At 38.6% G+C, this 24,600-nt stretch overlaps 1 protein-coding gene across 6 annotated transcripts in view; it reads right to left on the bottom strand.

Moving 5' to 3' along the window:
- Map2 (microtubule associated protein 2) overlaps window positions 1–24,600 on the bottom strand; it is a 281,331-nt gene that overhangs the window by 192,753 nt on the left and 63,978 nt on the right. For all 6 annotated transcript variants that reach the window (XM_035441009.1, XM_027397118.2, XM_035441006.1 and 3 more), the window contains one exon: window positions 813–863. The gene's annotated coding sequence lies outside the window, so the exon portion shown is untranslated. The remainder of the gene's footprint in view (window positions 1–812; window positions 864–24,600) is intronic.

The following is a 24,600-nucleotide window of genomic DNA, read 5'->3' as shown; positions in this document are numbered from 1 at the left end:
AGTTAAATATGGAGTTTAAAATGGAAATTCCTGATTAATGTAAGCATGAATGAAAACCCAGTGTTTTCCTTTAAGTTACTCATTAACAAAAAAAGCCCATGCACAAAGCCTAGCAGCACCTGGTATTCTGCTCTTTATGAGCAACAACAATTTTCATCACTTTCAGGGCTTAGTTTACCATTTTAATTTTAGTTCTCAATTTGTGTTCTAGAGGAGACAACAGAGGGGATATATGGATTCCCAAGCTCATTGGTGTGAGGGTCTTCTAAGCCTCAGTTATTACTCCAAACTCATGGAAGCTGTTTTAGAGTGGCCCATACAAGCCAACCAATGAGAAAAGAGAACAAGAGAAATGGCATCTTAACACTTGGCTGGTTAATTAAAAATTTCCATTCACAAATGAACTTTCAACTCTGTTCTCCTTAGGTAATGAGTTCTTCATGAAAATCAAATTGTGGGACCAAATGAGTTTTCCCATAAATTCAGAAAGCAAACAGTTCTTTAAAATATAAGCCAGGCTTTGTTTAACTCTTTGAAGGAATTAAAATGAGCGTGCTTTCATTTTAACAAAATTTAGCAGTAAACAAAGAAGTAAAAGGTTCAACAACTAAAGAAATCCTACTACAAAAACAAATAGGACTGAGAACCATGGATATTACTGCACTAAGAGCTTGATATATACAGTTTATACTCTAGCCTGCTCTTGTCCACAGATGGCCAGAATATCCTCAACCAGCAAGCTGAAGACTCAAAAAGCCCCTGTAAAAACTTGCTTCATGATTGTTCATGATCAATATAAGCACAGCACTGACCTTAATCCCAGCCAGCAGTCACAATATAGGTTGGATCAGATCAATAAAAATCTGAAAGGAAAAGAAAACAAAATAGCTCCATTAGGTTAAAGCATTTGGACAAGTCTGCCTTTCTCTGTATAAGGAAGAAATCCAAGTCAGACATTAAACAACTTATTTCTCATGCTCTAAAATACACGGGCTGATAACCCTCTCTGCTTATGTAGAAATAACATTTTAAATTCAAAGTAATTTTTTAGGCTTTGTTTTAAAATGTATAATAAATGTAAGAATTAGGTCCTATTTTTGCTTTCAACATTTTGTGCATTCAAAGAATTCTTAGTCATACAGTCTAAAACACCTATATTCTACGTGTAATATGCTACCATTTATCATAAAGATTTGCTTAATAATAAAATCAACTCATTTGGACCCACCTTATATTGTCTACCTACAATGCCTAATCCACAGGCTGACATCCTAATTCCCAGTGTGATGGGTACAGGAGACAACAGCATGCTTATAAAAGAGAAGTTCAGAAATACAGTAATTGAGACCACTGTACATAAGAAATAACAACACAGGAAGCTTCTTTGTTCCTTTTGCCATGTAAGGACAGCAAAGTAGCAGCCATCTATCTACACAGAAGCAAACCTCATCAGCCACTGAATTGATGGCCTTGGTCTTTTCAGCATCTTGAGCTTGGGAAATAAATTTCTATTGTTTATAAGGCACCCCATCTATGGTATGTTTGTTATAACAGTCTGGACTGTCTAAGACAGATCTTTAATCTGATTTAATACCCTCAGAGAGTCTGTAGATCTTTAGTCCAGGATCATCAATCAGTCCAAAGGTAGTCAAGGTCAAAGAAGGCAATTTCATTGGCAATTTATCAGTCTTCTCATTGGTCCCCTGTGCATAAACCTGGCCATTAAAATATGCTGAGAAGTAAATGTGTGGGAAAGCACACTGTCAGTGGAAAGGAACAAAGAAGGAGAATTAAGAAGAAAATTTTTTTTCAAAAAGTCTGTGGTGAAAAATCAGCCCATCATCTAGACCAGCAAAGGAAGAACTGAAGATGACAAAGAATGAAATTCTCAACTTGCTTCAAAAAGTATTCATGACAGCATCTCCAGTTTAAAAGGCAGGCAGCTTCTAGCAGCATCTGGGTTAACTGTTGGAGGTCAGCTTACATCTGCATGTCAGAAATGTTTCATCATTCGATATTTGGGCAAAGTCCATGCACTAACTCAGCAACCAACAATCATGATTTAGTGGAAAGAATAGCATAAAGGAATAAAACAGAAACACTTGTAAGCACCAACCAAACACACCACTCAACATGGGATTGTTAGTGTTTATTTCAGGGTTATGAATAGGAAAATGAATAGTAATATATTTATCTAAGAAGGGAAGGAGGGGTTGATAAATCAGTTGACATTCTTTTATATTGTTTGAGAATTTTATACACACTTATTATATGTTTTGAATAAATCCAGTCCCCATTCTCTTCCCTTCTGTGCCCCCCCACATTGTCCCTGTTGAATTTTTTTAAAGGGAGATTATCATTTAAGTGTGTCTATCTTCATGCCAAACATGTGACATTATTTTACTTTGATACAAAATTCTGTACCTGAGTAAAGCTAATATTCCCCCAAGTATATCATGTTTTCTATGGTAATAAATAAACTCACAAAGGAAAAAGGAAATATTTTCAACAAATCCATGAGGCACCATCAATGACATCACAGCTTTACAAAGATGGGTTTATCAAGACATTTGGAGATACATGGCAGTACATGAAAATCAATGGGAAATAAGAAATAAGGATGAAAATATCTAATGTGACTTCACAGTCTGAGAATGAAACAGTAATTAATAAGGACACAGCCCCATAGTAAGTTATTGTAAACCTTCCAGAACAAAAAAATAATTTTCTTTTGACCCATGTATATTATTATTATTTCAGAGTACTCTTTGAACTGCCAGTATATAAATACCTATCCTATTAAGTAAATTGAATAGTACCACATATTGAGAAAATCTAAGGCATTCTCTACTAGCTAATAGCTTTCAAAGATTTAACAGTATACATTCAAGGAAAGGAAGAAATTAAAATTTTGATTAAAGCAGAAATTTAAGGAGAGAAAATACATTCCAAATATAAGAGGAAACAGTGCTGGCAGAGTGGGAAGGAGAGTGTCTTCACACTGAAGGGCTGGCTCTATTTGTGGCTGGGCATGTGTGACTGCCAGACATGTGCACAACGTTGTGTGCAAGAGAAGGTGACTAGAATGCACATGCGCACTGGGTGACAGAAGAACAGGAAGCAGGCACTGCACATGCGTGTGCATTAATCATGCCAATTAGCAGTCGCCATTCCCTAGGAAAGCAGATGATTCTGAACCAGATTCAAATGTCCATTTGAAAACATAACAGAACCCTAAAGTGACAACTCGTACAATACAGTGAACGTGCTTAATGTTATAACACTGCACACAAAATTGTTAGAGTTACAACTTTGGTTCTACATATGAGCCAGTGACAGTCTATGTGGAATTGCTCATCTGTTTGTGTTTTTAAATTGACCACATGACTAGAGTCACTTTTTGCTGAGAGTTCCTTAGCGTATTAAACATCACAGTATCTTTAACACCCTGTTAAGTTGATAGGAATCTATGTCTTCACTCTCCAATGCATACTTTCAGACTAGAAATAAAATGACCTATTGGGGACTTTTCCAGAGACAGGAGACGAGACAAATAAAACTGACTGCATTCCATGTGATTGGCACAATATTCTAAATTATCCTCAAATGTCCCCTCACTGACCCCACTACTGCCAGTTCCATGGTACCCCAAAATGCCTTGCTTATTTTCTGCTCAAGACAGCACAAGTTAAATATAAATGTAAACCACTGATGCTATTTTTGGTGTGTGGACCTTGTATTTGAACCCACAAACTTAGTAAAGTGCTCAGCACAGAGAGGAGTCTCTGTGAATAAGCAAATATACTCTGTGAAGTATTTCTTTGATTTTTTGCAAAAGTTTAGAAAACAGTTGAAAACTCTCTTTAAGGTTTTGAGGAAATAAAAATCCTACCTTGTCCATTTGAAATCCAATGAAGGGATGCTCTCCCTAAGAACTGTTTTGGGGAAAACTGAATATCCACATGCAAAGGAATGGAAATGGGTCTTAATTTTATACCATCCACAATAATCAACCCAAGTGAATTAAGAACTTATTTTTCAGACCTGAAACTATAAAACTTGTATAGAAGGAAATTCATAGAGTACAAACTCCTTGATATTGATATGGACAAAGCCAGATGACTCTAAACATTCAGCAATAAAACCCAAAAGCAATCCAGTATAAGGTGCCCGACAACAAAAACAACAATGTGAGAAGGCAGTTTCGAGGTGTAAGGACATTGCAAGTCATGTGTCCGATAACTGGTTAACATCCCAAATGTATAAGGAATTCACACAGCTCAATTGCAACAATCAAAAGCAATTTACTAAAAATGAACAAAGGGCAAAATAGAATTTTTTCCAAAGAAAGCATAAAAATGACCAATAAATCGAGAATACAGTGTTCGACAGAGCTGACCAGGGACATTTAAATCAAAACCAAAATGAAGTATCATCTCATACCGGTTATTGTGACTTTGATTAAGGTGATTAAGAATAATAAGTGCCTGGAAGCACCTAGTGAAAATGGGCTATGGCTTGGTCTCTAGTCTCCTGTGGATTCCTCTGTTTCAACACTGTCCCCAGCTAGTGCTGATTTGGGAAGTGGTAGATCCTTCATGGTTGTGAAGTAGCCAGTTAGTGAAGTGAGATGTGAAGGGTGTAACTGCTTGGCTCTGGGCCAAGCTTTCTGCTTCCTGGCTTTCCAAGATATGAGCAAGGAGTGGGACAGTCTCCTGTCCCTACAGACAGAACTATCGAAGACATCATGTTTTCCCTCAAATATGAGCCCAAATATATCCTTTCTCCTTCAAGTTGCTTTGGTCAGCTCTACCAACATAGAAATAAGAAAGTCAATTAACATGGAGCACTTATATATTGTTAGTGGGAATGTAAATTGGCATAGGCATTCTAGAAAATAATATATAGTATTCCAAAATTAAAGTATCATATGACCCAGAAATTCCCAAAACAAAAACCCCTCATTTCCTTCATACATTTCTGCACTTCTGTATCAATAACAGCATTATTCATAGTATGTACATACATAGATAGATGTATATGAAGATGTATAGAAACAACTATAGTACTCACTGGGATATGACTACACAGAATTTCAACACAACACACACACACACACACACTGGAATATGATCCAACTCTCAAAAAGAAAACTGACTATAGGAATATGGATAAATATGGAGATACCATACACATGTACACATATGCAAAATGCCTCATAATTCCATACTTGAAATTAATATGAAAAAAGAAAGACAAGAAAAAAACAGCTAAACTTATGAAGGGAAGGTGATTGAGAGAGTGGGAGGTTTAAGGCATGGAGAGATGCATGTAAAAGAATACAAATTCACAGTTAAATAAGACAAAGAGCAACACCAGGGCTAGTGTGCAGCATGGTGACTGCAGCTGAAGAGCCCAGAGGCTTGAGATATAGCATGGTGACTACAAATAGTAATTCCTAAAATGTATGGGAAACTTGCTAAGAGAGGAGATTTCAGTGCCTTCATAAAACTAAGCAAGCAGACAAAAATAACAAGGAAACTATGAAGAAGTGGGCATGCCAATTTGTCTTAAGGTAGTGATCATTTTACTGTGTAGGTAGTACTCTAAACTTACATGCACATCCCAAGACACTATTTTTATACACCTTAACTATATACTAGTTTTATCTAAAAGTAGTTAATGGGAACAGCCTCAGAAGCAAGAAGAATTGTTGGCTTTGAGCTAGTGAACCCCACGTATCCTGTGGTGTTCATTGGTTCATTTGCAGCTGCTCTTTCAGCAGTGACCTGGAACTTTGAAAAAAAAAAGTAAGCCAGTTATTGAGCAAATGGGCACAAAATAGTGAAGATTCAGGTTGCCCCAAGGCACTGTCTTCACAGGGAACATCTGCCACTTCAAACACACAGGTCAAGACTTTTGTGTAGTATTTTGCTAAACAAAGCCATGAGCATTATTGGAAGAGAATTCTTTTCAACAGGAGTTGGCATCTGCCTTCAGGCAGCTTAATGCATCAGCATATTAAAAATCACCATTTTTCTGTCCTCTCTCCTCTCCCAAAGGGCAAGAGAAATGCCAGAAATTAATCCTAAAGAGTCAGTTTTTATAGCTTGTTCTCTTCTTCAGCCAGTGAGAAATGTTTTCATATTCACATTAAATCATATGGTGCTGGTCAGCTCATACATAAGCCACATAACAAACAGATGTGGGCCTGTGTATTCCTCACAATGAGTAAAAGCTGGAAACAACAGAGACAGTTACCAACTAATTAGCACAGTCCACTCTCAGCTGAAAATCACCCCACCTCTTCTGTGGTTTTTCCTTTTAGAAATTACACTTGATTTTTGCTGCTGTTTTTATTTTTTGTTTCTACATCCCAATCAAAGTTTCCCCTCCCTCCCCTCTTCCAAATCTCTCCCCCTACCTGCTTTCTACCCATCCTATTCACTCCTGTGCTGTTTCCCTTCAGATGCAGGCTGGACTCCCTGGATTTCAGCTAGCTAAGGTATATCAAGCTGCAGTGAGAGTAAGCTCCTCCTCTTCTATTAAGGCTGGGTAAGGCAATCCAGTAGGAGGAATGGGTCCCAAAAGACTGGAAACAGTCAGAGACATCCCCTGCTCTCACTGTTGGAAGTCACACAAGAGGACCAAGTTACATAACTGTAACATACATGCATAGTGCCTAGTCCCATGCAGGCTCCCTGGTTTTCGGTTTAGTCTCTGTAAGCCGCTATCATATGGGGCTATCATAGCCCAGGTTAGTTGGCTCTGTGGGTTTTCTTCTATTTTTAGCAACTTCTTTTGTAAAGTAGCCTTCTGAGTTGTAGTTTGCTGAAACAAACTTTGGAAATATTGAAACTATAAAGCATTAAAAAATCAATTTTATTTTTAAATCAGAGTGTTTTATTTCATTGTAATATATGTCTTTATTTTCTAAGATTTGTTTTTATTATTTTTAATTTTATGCTTATAGTAGGTATGTGCACATGAGTGCAGATGCCTGAAGAGGCCAGAGGCGTCAGACCTCCTAAGCTAGAGAGCTACAGGCAGTTGGAAGCCATCTTCTGTGGATTCTGGGAGCTAAACATAGTTCCTCTACAAGAATAGTATGTGTTACTAACCACTTAGCAATCTCTACAACCCAATAACCTTTCTGTTGACATGCTCCAGAGTAGTTTAAAATGTAAGCCTTGTTTAGCATTTTGAGATGCCATATTCTTTCTCAGCAAAGAGTTTATTTAGTAGAATCTACTGGTGTATGAGTGGTTGTGGGAAGAAAAATCAAAGTCTGTGATGCACAGCAGAATATGCCTGTGTTCATGAAGAAATGTCAGCAAAGGTATGGAAGATTACAGAAAAGGGATGGGGATGAAATCCTGTTGTGTGGATGAAGATTCACAGAGGAACTAGAAGCGGTGTCCAGGGATACACACTGTGAGGCTAGACTGGATTGCATAGTAGAACTGTGTCTCAGAAAATGAAAATAAAAAAATGGAAGAGATGGGAGGAGTATGGAGGGAGGGAATAGGAAATATTTAGAAGCAATTTAGAAGAATACCCACAGCTCCACATGATGAGTAAAATGTGGAAGAAGAATTGAGTGAAAAGCTAAGTTGGATCTACATAAGAATCAATGACTTTTGGCCCTCCATCTTAGGAAACTATATGTTAAAACTTTAATTTTGTAGACTAAAATGAAACACTGGGGGCTTTCTATTAAAATATGGCACAATTAAGAAGTTTAATCTACAAAGACTATAGACTGTATCTGATATTGGAGGGAAAAAGGAAGATACCCCGTTTCTGTGGTGTCAGTAGACATCCAAGTGAACAGAGATGAAGAATCAACTTTCACAGAGGCATTGTCCAGATAAAGCAGAATAGACAAATATAAATATAAAACAGCTATTGTATAAGTGTACACATATACACACACACACACACACAATGCAAGTATATATCAGTTGTCTTTGTATGTCTTGACAATACATGAAAAGGCGTAAAGAGCACAATTTTATTCATTGAAGTTCTAGAGGTTGGATTCAAAAGTTCAGGGTACCAGCATGGTTGGGCTCTGGCAAAGATTCTAAATGGTCAGCATCCATCTATCATCTTAGAGGGGAACACATAAGACAACTTTTTCTTCCCTTCTTTGTACAAGGTCAAGGATCCCTCACTTTGTGGATTCACTTCATTGGCCACTTCCTAAGAACTCATGCTCTAAATAAAGTCACATGCTGGGTTCAGACCTGGTGACATAAGAACTAGGGGAGGATTACAATCAGTCTCCAACAATATGCATAACCTACAAGATATAAGGAATGACAAGACAAGTGTGTGACAAGGAAGAGAGGCCCAGAGAATTCTGAGAGTCTGAGACTGGCACTCAGTGAGGTGGTAGCATATTTAGACTGGAAGGCTGCAATACTGTTGAGTACTAGACAAGTCTTTATTACATACATGAAGGCTGAGTTTCTGGCAGAACCATATCCATCAAACAGACAACTGACTTATTCATGAAGGGTGCGATACTGTGTTATATGGGAGAGAGAGAGAGGGGAGAGAGAGAGAGAGAGAGAGAGAGAGAGAGAGAGAGAGAGAGAGAGAGAGAGAGAGAGAGATTTTACTAAATACTGAAACAAGACAGTGAGGGTTTAATGTAGGCTAGACTACATTAATATGGAACCAGAATTGCATGTTTATCGGGCAATCTAGCTGTCTATCTAGCCAACCCCCATTAATTGTGTACTTAATCATGCTTTGCCTTGACAAGTAAGTATAACATTTATAGAGCCCTGGCTATTTGTAAGCCAGATAGCTGATAATCAATGCCATATCTGGTCTCCCCAGACTCTGGGGTGCTCTAGGTTAGCAACCCAGCAAATCTATGTTTGTGTCCCAGGCACTTAGTGTGGTACATGCCACAAAGACAGGGATCTATTAATGTGGAATGAGTCACTCCCTAGAGAAAGAGACTGAGTCATGGCCACTCCAACTAACTTCACCTCTAGACACTATTTGTCATACAAAACAAAATCGTAGGAAGCTGGCCTCCAGGTTTTCCTCTTAATGGAATGTTCTGTACTCTGACATGTTTGCTGTAGCTGCCACAATAGAGTCTGGAAATGGAAGTTAAAGTTTGAGAAGACCTATTGCATGCTTGAAAATTAGACCTCATTTACCCATCTGCTGTCAAAACACAGAAAGAAAATTTAAAAAAAAAGAACTTTGAATGCTTAAATCATGATGTTTTTAAATGACAAGAATGTTATTTCTAATACAACAAAAATAATAGGAAAGAAGGAAAGTGCATTTCATATAACCTGAGTATTGCACACAGCAACAAATACATGACTGGCTTAACCCTGACACAAGCAGATAAAGCATTCACTATCATTATCTCCAGAAGAAAACCATAGAACTTTTTTTTATGTTTCTCTAATTCTTTTTTTATTAATTTTATTTAAACTAGAAACAATCTTATTTTACATATCAATTACGGGTTCACTCTCTCTCCCATCCTCCCATGCCCCCCCTGACCCCCCATCCACTCCCCAGGGTGGGTGAGGCTTTCCATGCGGGATCATCAAAATCTGTTAAGTCATTTAGGGCAGGGCCTAGGCCCTCCCCTGAGTATCTAGACTAAGAGAGTATTCCTCCATGGGAAATGGCCTCCTGAAGTCCGTTCGTGCACTAGGGATACATTCTGGTCCCACTGCCAGAGGCCCCATAGACTGCCCAGTGCTCCTAGCTGATACCCACATTCAGGGGGTCTGGTTTGGTCCTATGTTGGTTTCCCAGCTTTCAGACTGGGATCTGTGAGTTCCCACTAGCTCAGGTCAGCTGTTTCTGTGGGTTTTCCAAGCTTTGTCTTGACCCCTTTGTTGGTCACCCCTTCCTCTCTAAAACTGGATTCCAGGAGTTTGGCTCAGTGCTTAGCTGTGGATCTCTGCTTCTTCTTTTCATCAGGATGAAGGCTCTAGAATGGCATTTAAGCTAATCATCATTCTCATTATAGGGGAAGGGCATTTAAGGTAGCATCTCCACTATTGCTTAGGTTCTTAGTTGGGGTCATCCTTGTGGATCTCTGTACATTTCCCTAGTGCCAGATTTCTCTTTAAACCTATAGTGGCTCCCTCTATTGATGTGTCTCTTTTCTTGCTCTCCTCTATTCATCCCCCCACTCAATCTTCCTGCCCCATCATGTTCTCTTTCCCCCTCCTCTTCCCCCCTCCTCTTCGTCCCTCCTCTTTCTCCTCTCTCCCTCCCCTCTCCCGGTAAACCATAGAATTTTAAAATGCATAAAAATTAAATTATGGTATCTGCTAAAAAGATGCAGATCCCTAATAAGACCTCGTTATTCTCTCTGCACCCTCCCTTCAATTACCCCTCCCTCCCTCTCTGTCTCTCCCTCTCCCCGTCTGCACCCCCAGCCTGGGGGTGTCGTGTGTGTGTGTGTGTGTGTGTGTGTGTGTGTGTGTGTGTGTGTACATACATGCTTGTTGGGTACTTGTGGGTGTGAGTGTGGGAGTGCTTATATGTATGTGTTCATATGGAGGCAAAAGGTCAACCTCTGGTGTTCTTCTATTGCACTGCCTACTTTTTTTTGAGTCATGGCCTTTCATTGATCTGAAACTTGGTGAACAGCCAAGGATGACTGACTAGCAAGCAACACTAGAGTTACAAGCATATTGCCACCATACCCAGCTTTTGTATGTGAGTCCTAGGACTTGAACTCAGGTCCTCATGCTTCAATGGAAAATATTTGGTTGATTTTCTATGTCTAACACAGGAATGTCTTCTATTAATCAAACTAAGTAATAAACATCAGATTAAGTATAATGGCATCTAGCCTTGCCAGTGCATTTGTGTTAGTGGCCACACCCCTTTGGGCATGGCTTCAGGTGAGAAAAGCCTGAGGTGTGGGCTCTCTCTCATTCTCTCTCTCTCTCTCTCTCTCTCTCTCTCTCTCTCTCTCTCTCTCTCTCCTCTTGGGTCACAGAAGGGCAGAGACAAGCTACGGGGGTTCTTTATTGTTCTGTGTAAGATGAACATACATACATGTAAAGTAGAATATATATATATATATGTGTGTGTGTATGTATGTATATATATATATATATATATATATATATATGATACAAATACACACACACATATCTGTGTTATATATGTACACTTAAGACATGGATAAATTTTCCTAACTGCATGAATAGGATTTTGCCTGGTTGAAATTCAAACCGAAGCAATAAGGGCAAACAAGCTTTGGAAAACTAATTGAAAAAAAAACTTAACATTTTGAAAATGTTAAGACCCTAATCTCCCATAGCACTTGTCCTAAGAATTTTCACAATACAAAATTTTAGGAGATGACAGTCTTCATTTTATTGTACTTTTGATGTTAAACTTTTTGAAAAGAAGGGCTCATGGAGACTAGGTTATTCTAGATTGTGCTACATAGTTGAGGGTGGCCTTGATCTCCTGATCCTCCAGCCTCTCCCCCAGAGCAACGGCATTCCAAGTGTGCACCACTATATCTGGCTTTCTGTGATGCCAATGAAGGGTTGAACACAGACTTTATGTATGCCAGGCAAGTACTCACCCAATGGAGCTGCATGACAAGATAACCACTAGTTACTAAAGAAACATTTTGTTGACATTTAAGAATCCATGTCCAAAGATGCCCTAGATAGCCTCACTATGCTTTTTCTTTTCTTCACTTTTAATTCTAACAATGTTCAGTGTATGTAAGGAACAATTATTGAAAAAAAATGAAGTCATGAATCTGAAGAGAAAGGAGGGAAAAGGGATGGTTTGGTGGGAGGAAACAGAAGGGAAAGTGATATAAATATATTATAATATAAAAATAATTTTAAAAACAAAAAATGGAAAAGAAGTTAAGTTGAAGTTGGAGAGTTTGGGAGATGTTAGGGGATGAGTGGGCAGGTTGATGTAATAAAAATACACCGTAGGTATGCATGTATAAAGCCCTCAATAGAATTACTAAAAATTATGTTTAAAAATCCAACACAACTGGGAAAGTCGGCAGCACATATGAGTTATGCTGTATTCTGTAGACAAGGAAACACAGTTGAATGATGAATCTATAAAAGCCAACAACTTGATTTTTAACAGCATGCAAACCTGTTCATTTACTCAAATAATTAGCCCTTAATGATGGAGGGTTTTTGAAATAGTTTTATAGGAAAGTGAATAAAGTGAACACATCACTATTTGCTGAAAATGTTTAATGGACCCTCCTTTCATCTGTTCCTGGGTTTACAACTGCGCTATGCCAAAATCGTGGGGCCTACTTGACACAGACATCAGGAGGCAGTGTGCTTCTGTGTCTGAAATCTAACTGAAAACGCAGTGTTTTTTAAGGTTTAAACTACTACCTAGATTTCCTCTACATCAGAAATTATACATTCTCCTAGATCTAAAACAATATCTCATCATGTGACTAAAGCTTGAATTTCAAAGGAATATATAATTATATCCAATCTTTGTAGTGAGCAAATCTTTCCCCCAAATCTCTAATTTCCTGAAAACCCCAGTAAGGTTCTAGCAAGGCAAACTCACACATTCTACACATTTCCAGAGTCAGTTGTCTTCCTCAGAAGCATTCTTTTGGGTTAGTCTAGGTATATTTAAGTCTATCAGTGTTTCCGTTAAATTACAAAGTCTTCTAAAGGGCGTAAAAAGATTATTTTCAGCACTACTCATGTGAAGAACATGTATATCCATTTTAGCATTCTCAGCATATCTCATTACATGTATAAGGGTCCAGAAAAGAGGTAAGAATGCTCCACCAAATGCATACATTTTCAGGAAAAATCCTACACTTGAGTCAAACCTAACTGCAGCAAAACTTAAACATTAGATTTCCTTCAAAAAGCTAGAGGTAAAAATGTTTTTAAGGGCTATAGGAAAAATATTACTGTATAAACTTACTTTAAAATACATTACCTTCACACACACACACACACACACACACACACACACACACACACACACACACACACACAGATGATGACAGATGTTCTTTTGTATGCTGTGGATATATGTTTCTCTTATTGGTTGATGAATAAATCTGATTTGGCCAATGGACAGGCAGGATGCAGCCAGGCAGAAAATATAGAGTATAGGCGGAGATAACAGAAGAGGAGATTTCTAGGAACAGGAAAGCAGAAAGGAGTCACCAGAGAGACACCATGTAGCTACTGGGAAGGTAGGACTCACAGACATTCTCAGGTAAGATAAAGCCATGCGGAAATAGATTAATAGTTATGGGTTAATAATTAAGACAGACTAGCCAAAAAGAAACCTAAGCCATGCCCAACGAGTTTATAATTAATATAAGCCTCTCTGTTTATTTTTGGTCTAAACGGCTGCAGTACCAGGTGGGACAGAAATTTCCATGGAGAGCCATAGGCTATGGAATAAAAGCCACAGTGTCAGGCATGAGTAATCTCAGTCCAGTTCCAGTTCTTGGTCAGAGGAGTCCAAGAGACCCCTAAAACAATATAGGCTGTTGCCACTGCCCTTGCTTGTCTCCCAGAACTTGAAGGTAAGATGCCATTTCTGAAAACACTACACACCAGTTACAGAACTGGGAGAAATTGAATAGGAACTGACCTGGAATTCTCCTCCCTGAGGACTGGCTCTCATAGGATCAAAAAGGAGGAGAAATAATCAATAGTCATGCCTAGCTATAAAGCCTACAAAGCACAACAATGACTGGATATGCAAGATATGCCTAATAGTGTAATAGGGATATTTTTATCATGGAGAAACTAACAGCTCTCTTAATTGGGATTAAGGCACACTCAATGGGAGCAAACTCATGCCTGGCACTGTAAGTCTAGTCAACTTACCATACATAGCTATAGAGATCACAGCCCCTAGAGGAGACATTACTACTGCCATTTTCTTCAACTGATATTATATCTAAATGCATTTTGGATACTTATTTTTATGACCACAGAGAAATGTGGTTCTTGCCCCTCATAAAGGAAGCATCTATTTGCAACAGGTAATAAACACTGTGGAGATCCACAACTGGTCAGAATGTGGAGAATAAGTGACCATAAGGGACTATCTCCAAGCGATACATCTACAGTGCAACCCCTACTTGTCAAAGAGGGTACAGAAAGACTGTAGGCACCAGAGATCCAGGAGGTTTGCTGTGTTTTCTAGACATGTCAGGGAAGCTGCACCCATGAAATCTCAAAAGATATGATTGTCTAAACAAGACCTGCACAATGACAACATCAGTCAACATGCCAAGGTGACGGGGAATTTCACAAGACCCTACCTCTAGATGAAGTGCGACAATCAATGGTTACTGAGAGGGAAAGAATCAACCTTTTCATGATCTGGGCTCCCTGATAGGTCATCCAATCCCAAGTGGCCTGTCCTTAACAAATGTATATATAAACAACATTCAATGGACTTGACAGGTTTTATGTATACATACATATGCATATATAATCAAATAATTAAAAAGGAGTTACAAATTTGAGAAGGGTGGGAGCACATGGGAGAAGGTGACAGAAAAGGAGGGAGAAAGATATAAAGCGCAGTACTCATATATGAAATTATAAAAATGATTAATTTCAAAAAGGATTTCTTCTGAGTTGAAAGCAATAATTTGGGGTCCATGTTACATTTTATTTCCTTGGAATCCATTATCCCTCACCTATACAAATCCATGGCTAATCCTTTAGTTTTCCCCACAAAGAGCACTGAACAATTAACCTAGGCTCATAGCTCACAGCCTAGACTAAGAGCTAGGGAGTCTGCATGGGACCCAGCTAGGACCTCCACATATGTGTGACAGTTGTGTAACTTGGTCTGTTTGTGGGACTTCCAGCAGTGAAATCAGGCCCTGTTCCTAACAGTTGAGAAAGGTTTTTGGAACTTATTCCCCATACTGGGTTGCCTCACCCAGCCTCAGGACAAAGTGAGGAGCTTAGTCCTACCTCAACTTGGTATGTCAAGCTTTGTTGACACCCATGAGAGGCTGCCTCTTTCTGAGCAGAACAGAGGAGAAGATGGGGTGGGGGCAGAGGGGAGGTGGGGGAGGGAACAAGAGGGGTGAAGGGAGGGAAATTGCTGTCAGGATATAAGACAAATGAAATTTTTAATTAAAAATGCAGGAGCTGCCAGAATGAGAGGAGGAGAAGAGGAGGGGAGAGGAGGAAAAGGAGGAGCAGAAATACTGAGTTGGGGAAACAATAGAGGAGAGCAGGATGAGAGATACCATATCAGAGGGAGCCATTATAGGTCCGAGGAGAGATCTGGCATTAGGCAGATTTCCAGAGATCTACAAGGATGACACGAACTGACAATCTAGGCAATGGTAGAGAGGATAGTTTAAATGCCCTTCCCCTATAATGAGACTGATGACTGCTTTTTATGCCATCCTAGAGCCCTCATCCAGTGGCTGATGGAAGCAGACACAGACATCCACTATACACTGAACTGAACTCTGGAACCTAGTTGCAGAGAGGGAGGAATGAAGATCAAAGGGGTCGGTACCTGGCTGGTAAAACCCACAGCTACAGCTGGCCTGAACAAGGGGGACACACGGACCCCAGACTGCTGTCTGAGAGGCCAACACAGGACTGAATCAGACCCCTGAACATGGATGTCAATGAGGAGGCCTCTGCACTCTAGGGGGCCCCTGGTATTGGATTAGTATTTTTCCTTGGTGTAAGAAGAGACTTTGAGAGCCCATCCCACGTGAAGGGAAGCATTCTTGGCCTGGACACATGGGGGAGGGCCTAGGCCCAGCTCAGGATGATGTGGTAGACTTTGGAGAGCCCCATCAAAGGCCCTACCCTGCTGGGGAGTGGAGGGTGGATGGGGTGGGGGCAGGTGGGGGCTTGGGGAGGGTTTGCAGGGAGGGGAGGGAGAAGGGATTGACATGTGAAGCAAGTGTGTTCCTAATTTGAACTAAAAAAAATTTAAAAAATATAATCTTGAAAAATAAATAACCACAACAAAAAGGAGTGGGATTACACAGGCAGAAGTGAGTTATGGAGTAGATAATGCTGAAAGGAAAAGAACTAGTTTTATAATCTAAATAGTATTACCAAAACAATATGAAAGCTGTTTTAAAATGTCCAGCTCTTGAATACTTTTTACAACTGGTTCAGATTCACTATTTTAATCCATAACTATCAGGGTTTGTCATATCACCTATATTTACTCCACTAGTCACATAAATTTTCTTTTTTAGCTAGTTAATTTGTACTCACTATCTTACACATATACTGAATATTCTAAATAAAGTAATCAAAGATACATAAGTGCATAAACTAAAAAATATTTTAAAGGGAAATGTATAATTAAAAGAAATATAGTCAATGATACATTTACAATTTTAAAAATCATGAATCTAAAGTTATGAGTAAAATGTTACAAATGATTAAATATGCAACTTATTCTCAGTTGTCGACCTTACAGAGATTCAAATGCCATGCAAGAAAGAAATTGTGCAGATACCAAAAACAAAAAATATATGATCCAATGTTTGCTATTTCATCCATTAAAATGTCCCCCCCAATAAGTTTTCACTTGCAAAAAGTTTTGATTACAAAACATGCTATGGAAAGTAAATCTTATGATCCATCCATAATGAATTGATTATCTCTTCTTGTTTGGGCCAAGCACAAAATTATTTACCACACACCACTGATTAAGCTCCTGCTGGTAAGTATATCAATCTTCAAGCAGTTCACAGAGAAGGAAATAAACTTTGACAGCAGGCAGACAAGAACAAAACTCTGTTCCATAGGGTTCACAAGAGCACAGCTCAATGACCATAGACAGCAAGTTATCCTATCACTTATGGGAAGACACAGCAATTGATGGAACTGGTGTCACAACAAACTAACTCCAGGACAGGGCAGTGGTAGAAGAGCGGGGACAAGAATCATCTTTTTGCAACAAGCAGCCGAGTAACCAAAGACCCTTGTGTGTTTGTCACAACTGCAGCCACACTATACAACTGGCATGGCATTTCTATCTGCAGGGATCTCACTGGCCTTTAGCGACAGGACAGCAGATTTCAATTTCTTATCCACTACTAGCTAAGAAGAGATATCCAAATCTTTTGAAGAGGCTTACTTCTTATCCAATCCAAATCAACATGTCCAAGTTATTTAAAACACAACAAACAAACAAATAAGAACAGATTAGGGTCACACAGTCAGTATTTGCTTACACAAGTAATTTACTCCCAAAAATTCTTGGATAAAGGTGCAGTAAAATGGTGCATCAAAGGAAGAACTTTTGGCCTGGGAAGATAGCTTGGTCAGTAAAGTGTTTGCCTTACAAACAGAAGGGGACTTTAGTTAAAGCCCCCAAATCTACATTCTATAAAACATGGACACTGAGATACACATTCTTTGTTGTTGTTGTTGTTTGGTTTTTTGAGTCAGGGTTTCTTTGTGTAGCTTTGGAGCCTATCCTGGCACTCCATCTGTAGACCAGGCTGGCCTCGAACTCATCGAGTGCTGGGATTAAAAGCATGTGCCATCATTGTCAGGCTTCTTAATCTCAGAGCCAACAACAGGCAGACCCACAGGGCTCACTGTCCAACCAGCCTAAACTTACTAGGTGAGCTCAAGCCTGTGAGAAAAAAAAAATGTCTTAAAACCAAAAGGTGTGTGATGCCTAAGGAATGACATTCCAAGTTTTCCTATGGCTTCCACATGCATGTGTAGACATTAATACACATATCTTCATGCATGTACACACACACACACACACACACACACACACACACACCTCTTTGACTTGCTGACAGTGAACTACAAAACAAGTGACCATAAATAGTATCAGTAAGCATTTGCTGCTTAACAAGGAAACCTTTGTTATTCCATTGCACTAAAAGGAGGGTCAGGTTTCTACAACAGCCAAATGAAATGGCAACCACAAAAATCCTTTTTCCCAGTATGATTTTTTTTCTATTTTTCCCCCATTAGGAAATTCAAGGAGGTTAGGACAGTTACACTTACTACATAGAAATATGAACTCAAGTTTCAGAAAATTATAGGCATGTTGCACAGTGGCCTTAACTCCTCAGGAATACAATGAAGTCTGACTCCTGTTGTCTCAAGGGATCATGACTTGGGTAAAACAAACGGAATGGGCAGAAACTGGAGCATCATCAATCTTCTGCTGTAATCAATCTTCTGAGGCCTCGAGGAAAATCTCTTGCAGCTGTCATTCACCTTCCAGCCTCCATTTCCATTTCTCTCCTACCGTGAAAGGATGGAGGAAAGCAAATGGCGTTTCCTTCAGACAAAACATGCTACTACAGCATGGACAACTCTGAAAGATGACTATTGCTCCAGCATTGCTATAAGCCAGACTGAATTGTGGACTCCAACTTTATAATGCATTTTTCTTGCATATGACATAAACCATATAATAGGTAGATTGTACCAGAAAAATGCAACAAGTAACTTTAAGGATACCACTTTTTTATTAAAAGGCAAATGCAGCACCAAGTTTGGATAGCAGTGGCGGTGATGCAATGGGCATTAAAACAGGCACACTTTCAAACAACTACAGATTTTTCTTCTTTTAGATTAGTATAATTTTCTGAAATATAAGGCATACACATTATAGACAGGTAGGAAAATATTAACAAAAGTATTTGGTATGACATCACCTTCCTGTCATTTAGTAGGCCAATCTTATATAAAGTCAAATGCTCAAAACTAGGGTTTAAGATTAGTTTTATAGTTATTAAAGTTATCATCAATAATTTACTCTTAACAGAGCCATAAGTACACTTTCATGTTCTTTTTTCTAATTCATTGCTTCATAACCATGTTTTCATTTCAAGAATCCATTTAAGGACATTGAAGATTACCTCTACCTATTTGATAATGTGCTAACGTTTAGCAAAACACAGACAACTCAATAAGTTAGATCACAATCATGGGGTATATCAGTATTCAAACGTTTTACTGCATTTTATTTATTTACTTTTTTATGTGTTAGCATTTTACTTGCATACACGCACATACACACACATACACAAATACACTTGCACATGCACTATACACATGTCTAGAGCAGAAGGAGGCCAGAGAAAGGTGTTGGATGTTGGTTCTCCTGGAACAGGAATTATAGACAACTATGAACTACCATGAAAGTGAGGAGAACCAAACTGAAGCACTGTGTAAGAGAAACCACTTAGCCATCTTTTCACCCTTATGCTATAAATGTTTTTAATGGCACAGGAACAAATAATTCAAGATAGCTATTATAAATGAAAATATCCCAAGCCATGTATTTTTCCCACTTTATATTTTTTTTATTTTAGAAACAATCTTATTTTTCATATCAACCCTCCCATTCCCTCACCCTCCTATTCTCCCAGCCTCCCCACTGACCCCACAACCCACCACCCACTCACTCCCCAAGGATAGTGAGGCCCTCCATGGGGGGGGCATCAAAGTCCTTCACATCATTTGGAGGAGGGACTAGGCCCTCTTTCTTATATCAGGGCTGCAATACTATCCCTCCATAGGGAATGGGCTCCCAAAGTCCATTTGTGCACTAGGGATAAAGACTGGCTCCACTGTTAGAGGTCCCATAGACTGCCCAGGCCTCCTAGCTGGCACCCATATTCAGAGAGCTTAGTTCAGTCCAATGCATGTATTTTAATCTTGAGATTGTTTAAATATGTCTGGGTCTTGGCTTTTTTAATCTTTAGAATGGGGATAACAATGCCTGTCTCCCAGTGTTATTTGAAGATTGCAATAATATATGTTAAAAGCATATCAGACAGCTTAACACATAATAAGGGCTCAGTTCTTCATTCCACCACACATTTGAAAAAATTCACTGGCCTGGGGGCTGGAGAAATGACTCATGCTGCTCTTTCAGAGAACCGGAGTTCAGTTCCTAACACATCCATGTTGGGTGCCTCACAGCCACCTTTAACTCCAGTTCCAGGAGATCTGATGTTTCTTGGTCTCCACAGGCACCTGCATTCATTTACACATACCCACACACAGGCACACACATATACACATATTTATAAAATAATAAAAAGCTTTTTAAAAATCACCAGCTTCTGTTGTTGACAATGTATTAACCCAAACACATATTACCATGTGGAGAGAACTGCCATAGTTTCTGTTGTTGTTTTATTTTGTTTTTAACAATGTTTCTCTCTATATCCCTGGCTGTCCTGGAACTTGCTCTTCCAACCAGGCTGACCTTGAACTCAAAGATCTGCCTACCGCTGCCTCCTGAGTGCTGGGATTAAAAGCCTGAATGCCATAGTTCTTATGAGTCTGACAGGTTTAATAAGGGACTATTATCTCTGTACCCAACAATGCTGACATTGAATTGTCTGGTAAATGATATATTAACTATTTCACATAACATTGATTTTCCCTACTTGTAATTTTTATAGCTAATTTTATAATTTGTTGAAACATTCACACACTTATGTTATTACATGTATACAGTGTACAATGTTGTGTGTATTTGCTTTCTGAAATGCAAAACACATAGAGAGCATGTAACCTCAAGGAGTGGTGATTCAGCAAGAGACCTAAGGTATTTGAACTATGTCCAAAATGGCAACACGCATAAATTTCCATATATTAATAAATATAACAGTGCTTATTCTACTGTTGTCTTTCAGGCTGAGGTAAATCAATTAGTGTCACTGGATTTTATAGCAATTCAACTTCTCCCCCCTACTTCTTCTGTTCATTCTTCTCTCTTCCTCTTTTAAGCACTAATACTAACAAATCTTCTGTAAATTAAGCCAATTTCCTGACAAAAATATATTATGTGACACAGACATCGTGCTATGACTCTACATGACATACAGATGCTTTTCCTCTGTGCTGAGTATGTTGTCATAACAACCACGTAACCCTGAAACCATGGGTCTCATCATTTTGCCATAGAGAGAAGGCCTGTGTATGGCTTCAGTTAGAATGAGTCCTCATAGGTTCATATGTTTGAGAACTGGTTTCAGTTGGAGGTGATGTTTCAAGAGGTTGTAGAACATTTAGGCCACTAAGGGTGAGATTTAAGAGTTCATAGCCTCATCCTACTTTTCGTTCTGTCTCTCTGGCTCCTGTATGTAGATGAAAAGGTGATCAGCAGGGTTTTTTTTAAATTTCTGTGGTGGTTTGAATGAAGATGGCCTCCATAGGCTATAGGTAGTAGCACTATTAGGAGGTGTGGGCTTGTTGGATTAGATCTGGGCTTGCTGGAGGAAGTGTGCCATGGGTTTTGAGGTTTCAGATGCTCAAGCCAGAAGCCAGGCTCAGTCTCTTTCTTTCTTTCTTTCTTTCTTTCTTTCTTTCTTTCTTTCTTTCTTTCTCTCTCTCTCTCTCTCTCTCTCTCTCTCTCTCTCTCTCTCTCTCTCTCTCTCTCTCTCTCTCTCTCTCTCCCCCTCCCTCTCTCTCTCTTCCTGCTGCCCATCAATCCAGAAGTAGAACTCTCAGCTCTGCCTCCAGCACCATGTTTGTCTGTGCCACCATGCTTCCCACCATGACAATAATGGACTAAACCTCTGAACTGTTAGCCAGTCAAAATGAAATGTTTTCTTTTATAAGAGTTGCTGTGGTCATGGCATCTATTCACAACACTAGAAACCCTAACTAAGACAATTTTCATGACTGTTGTCATTCCTTCCCCGCCAAGATCAACTCTATCCTCTGGAACTTTGCTAACATAAACCCTCTTCTTTTCTAGGTTGTTTTTGGTTATGGCATTTTATCACAGTAACAGAAAAGTAAATATATATCTTGTGATGCAGTCAAAGCTCCAAGATGAAGCAGAGCAGAAAGGGATGAAGAGGGAATGGACTCAGAGAAGGAGGGATAGAGATATGGAGTTAAATTGAAAGGAGAGAAGAGGGAGGAAGACAAAGAGAAGGAAGTGAAAACAGCAAGTACAAGGCCAGCTAATGCTTACATGGCTAACACGAGCCCCACAATCCCTAACCAGTAACTTCTAGGCTTTTTAGATATCTTTTTTATTTTTAGTGAAGGTCGTTTGTTTGCAGTATTTTATACTTACAAGTGAAATTTCCTGATAATGCAAATACTGATATGAAGTCTAACTAAATGTGTAACTTCAAGTAACACATTTTCATTATTTATAAGGCAGAGTCAGGATTGGCCAGTGGCAGTCCATAGGCTATAATAAAATATGTAATAAAGAAAAAGAAAAGCTTTATATTGTCTCAACTGCAAGTTACTTATAAAGCAAAAGTATGTGACCCCCCCAAAACACATTAAGCAATAGTAACTTGTCATCATATTTTAATTTCCCCCAGGGATCCAAAAATTCCACTATAAAATGAACTGCACCAGAACAAAAAATATGCAATAGTGCTACAGTCCCTCATGTAAATTGGGGTCTAGTAGGTTTCCTACAGATGGGATAAAAGATTCAGGTTTGTACAGCAAGGACACCTGAGCTGGTACACAGCAGCACATCTACTGTTGACTTATCATTCTCCTATGTTAGAAGCTTCTTTGTCTCAGAGCATATCACCAAGCTTTCTCTCCATTGCATAGTGACTACCAACTGAGTTTGAGTCTAATTCACTGCTCTTAGTCACACTATTCACTAGACAGATGCTTTAACCAGCTAATCAATGGAGGGAACACTTAGTCACTATTCAAAACTCACTAAAATGTTTTGGTTATTTTTACAATGTCCATTTTAAAAGTTAAGGGATGGTGGAGGAAATTGTGGGAAATGTCAAATGCACATAAACAGTTATGCCTTAGTTAGACAAATGGGTATGGCACATTCAAGATAAAGACAAGAAACAAGTATATTTATGGGTTCGGTGACAAAAATCATTTGTCAATTGGGCTTTCTACTTTTTATCTTGATATCTAATTTGAAAACAGTTGGAACATTCAACTACTATACTTGTTAAATCAAACTGTAGTAAGTCCTTTCGATATTTCCATTAATAAAATAAAATTTTTATGGCTTTAATTTTTAACATTTTTTTCCTGTGTGTAATAGTAAAAATATTGCTTACTTAAATATTTTAAAGTTGCATGATTTTCTATCTCAAGCTAGAAGTGAGTTATATCATATCTACTAAATCTCTGGAATGTTCTACAATTTGTTGGCTTCACTCACTACCTGTTCATGGATCCTTCCCTTGATTCCTAAGACCACAAAATCAGCATTTTTTCATTGGTATGTATGAAGCAGAAAAGTAATTTGATGGCACCATTTTGAACTTTAATGTTAAACTTTTATATATTGGGTGTCTGACTTTGCACAACTGACCTCAAAATGACCATTATCAACATAGTCCTCCATTAAGCAAATAGCTATATGACTTAAAATAGTATTACTCTCCTGAGTAGCATAAACACCATGCAATTTCTTCAACAAGGTTTCATATAAATTATTTGTAATAGTTTAAGTAGATTTCTCTGCCAATTCAATCAACCTCCAGAATCCCTTTCTTTAATTTAAATTAAATATGGAGGCTTACACATATGGGAAAGATGTCTTTTGAACAAATATTTCAAAGAAAAATAAAGCAACCATAATTTGGAACTCAGTGCATTTTCTCATGTTAAAAATATTTCATGCTTATTAGAAATCTAGAGAAAACAAGTCACTTGCTTTCACCACTTAAAACTGAATCAGCAGATGCTAGGATAATTGGAAATTTATATTCATCAAAACCATTGCCCAAAAAGATTTTATTAATTGCTTCTCAACAAATGAAAGTGCTTACTTGAAGATAAGCCAATGAAGCTGTGTGACTGGGTAACTCAGATACTTATGCATAAGTCATCTCCCCTAGAAAAACCCACAAAGGCAATTGAATTACATTCCACTTACAGTTAAAATGTGCGGTCCAAAATACAGGCAAGTCCTTCAAACTAAAGACAAATCTCCCACAATATCAACTAATTCATTTGCATAACCAAGTTTGGTTGAGGAAGTGGAACCAACAAACCAATAAACAAACAAAGCAAAAGCTGTAGAACTGTGTACCAAGTGGGCGATCACAGCCACTGCAAGTTGGTTTATTAATGATGTAAAGAGCAGCAGCACTGAGTCAATTATTTACACGTGCCTGCCCTACTTAAGATGAGAAAGTAGACACCACAACAAAAGCTCAGTGGCTGCATCATGATGGGTGTAGATGACACAACCACACTTTCGCTTATTTTGAGTGTTTCTTGCTCTTATAAAGTATTATGAGTTGTTGGTCAACATCCAGACTCATTTTGAGAACTTCATAGTTCTGCACACTTGACTTTAAGACTAATAGACTAATCATTACTGGTTTTTCTAAGCTGAGGATGTTCTGGACATATTAACCCAGAGAGTGTATGTGAGATCAACAATCTTGGGTTCACTCCAGATGAAGGCACAGAGAGCAACTTCTCTGCAATCACACACAAGGGTCATGATCAGGATTTTAGTCTGAACTGTTTCATTTCTCTTAAAATTGCTGTCCTTTTGAAATAGGTAATGGAGTCAGTCCTGATAGGACTCCCTTGGTGTGTACTGATCTCTTCTTTTTTTTCCCTGTATTTAACTGATCTGACA

The sequence above is a fragment of the Cricetulus griseus genome, chromosome 2 (assembly GCF_003668045.3).
Source record: "Cricetulus griseus strain 17A/GY chromosome 2, alternate assembly CriGri-PICRH-1.0, whole genome shotgun sequence".
Taxonomy (NCBI): domain Eukaryota; kingdom Metazoa; phylum Chordata; class Mammalia; order Rodentia; family Cricetidae; genus Cricetulus; species Cricetulus griseus.
The sequence above is the reverse complement of the archived record's forward strand: the minus strand, read 5'-3'. Positions and strand labels throughout refer to the sequence as shown.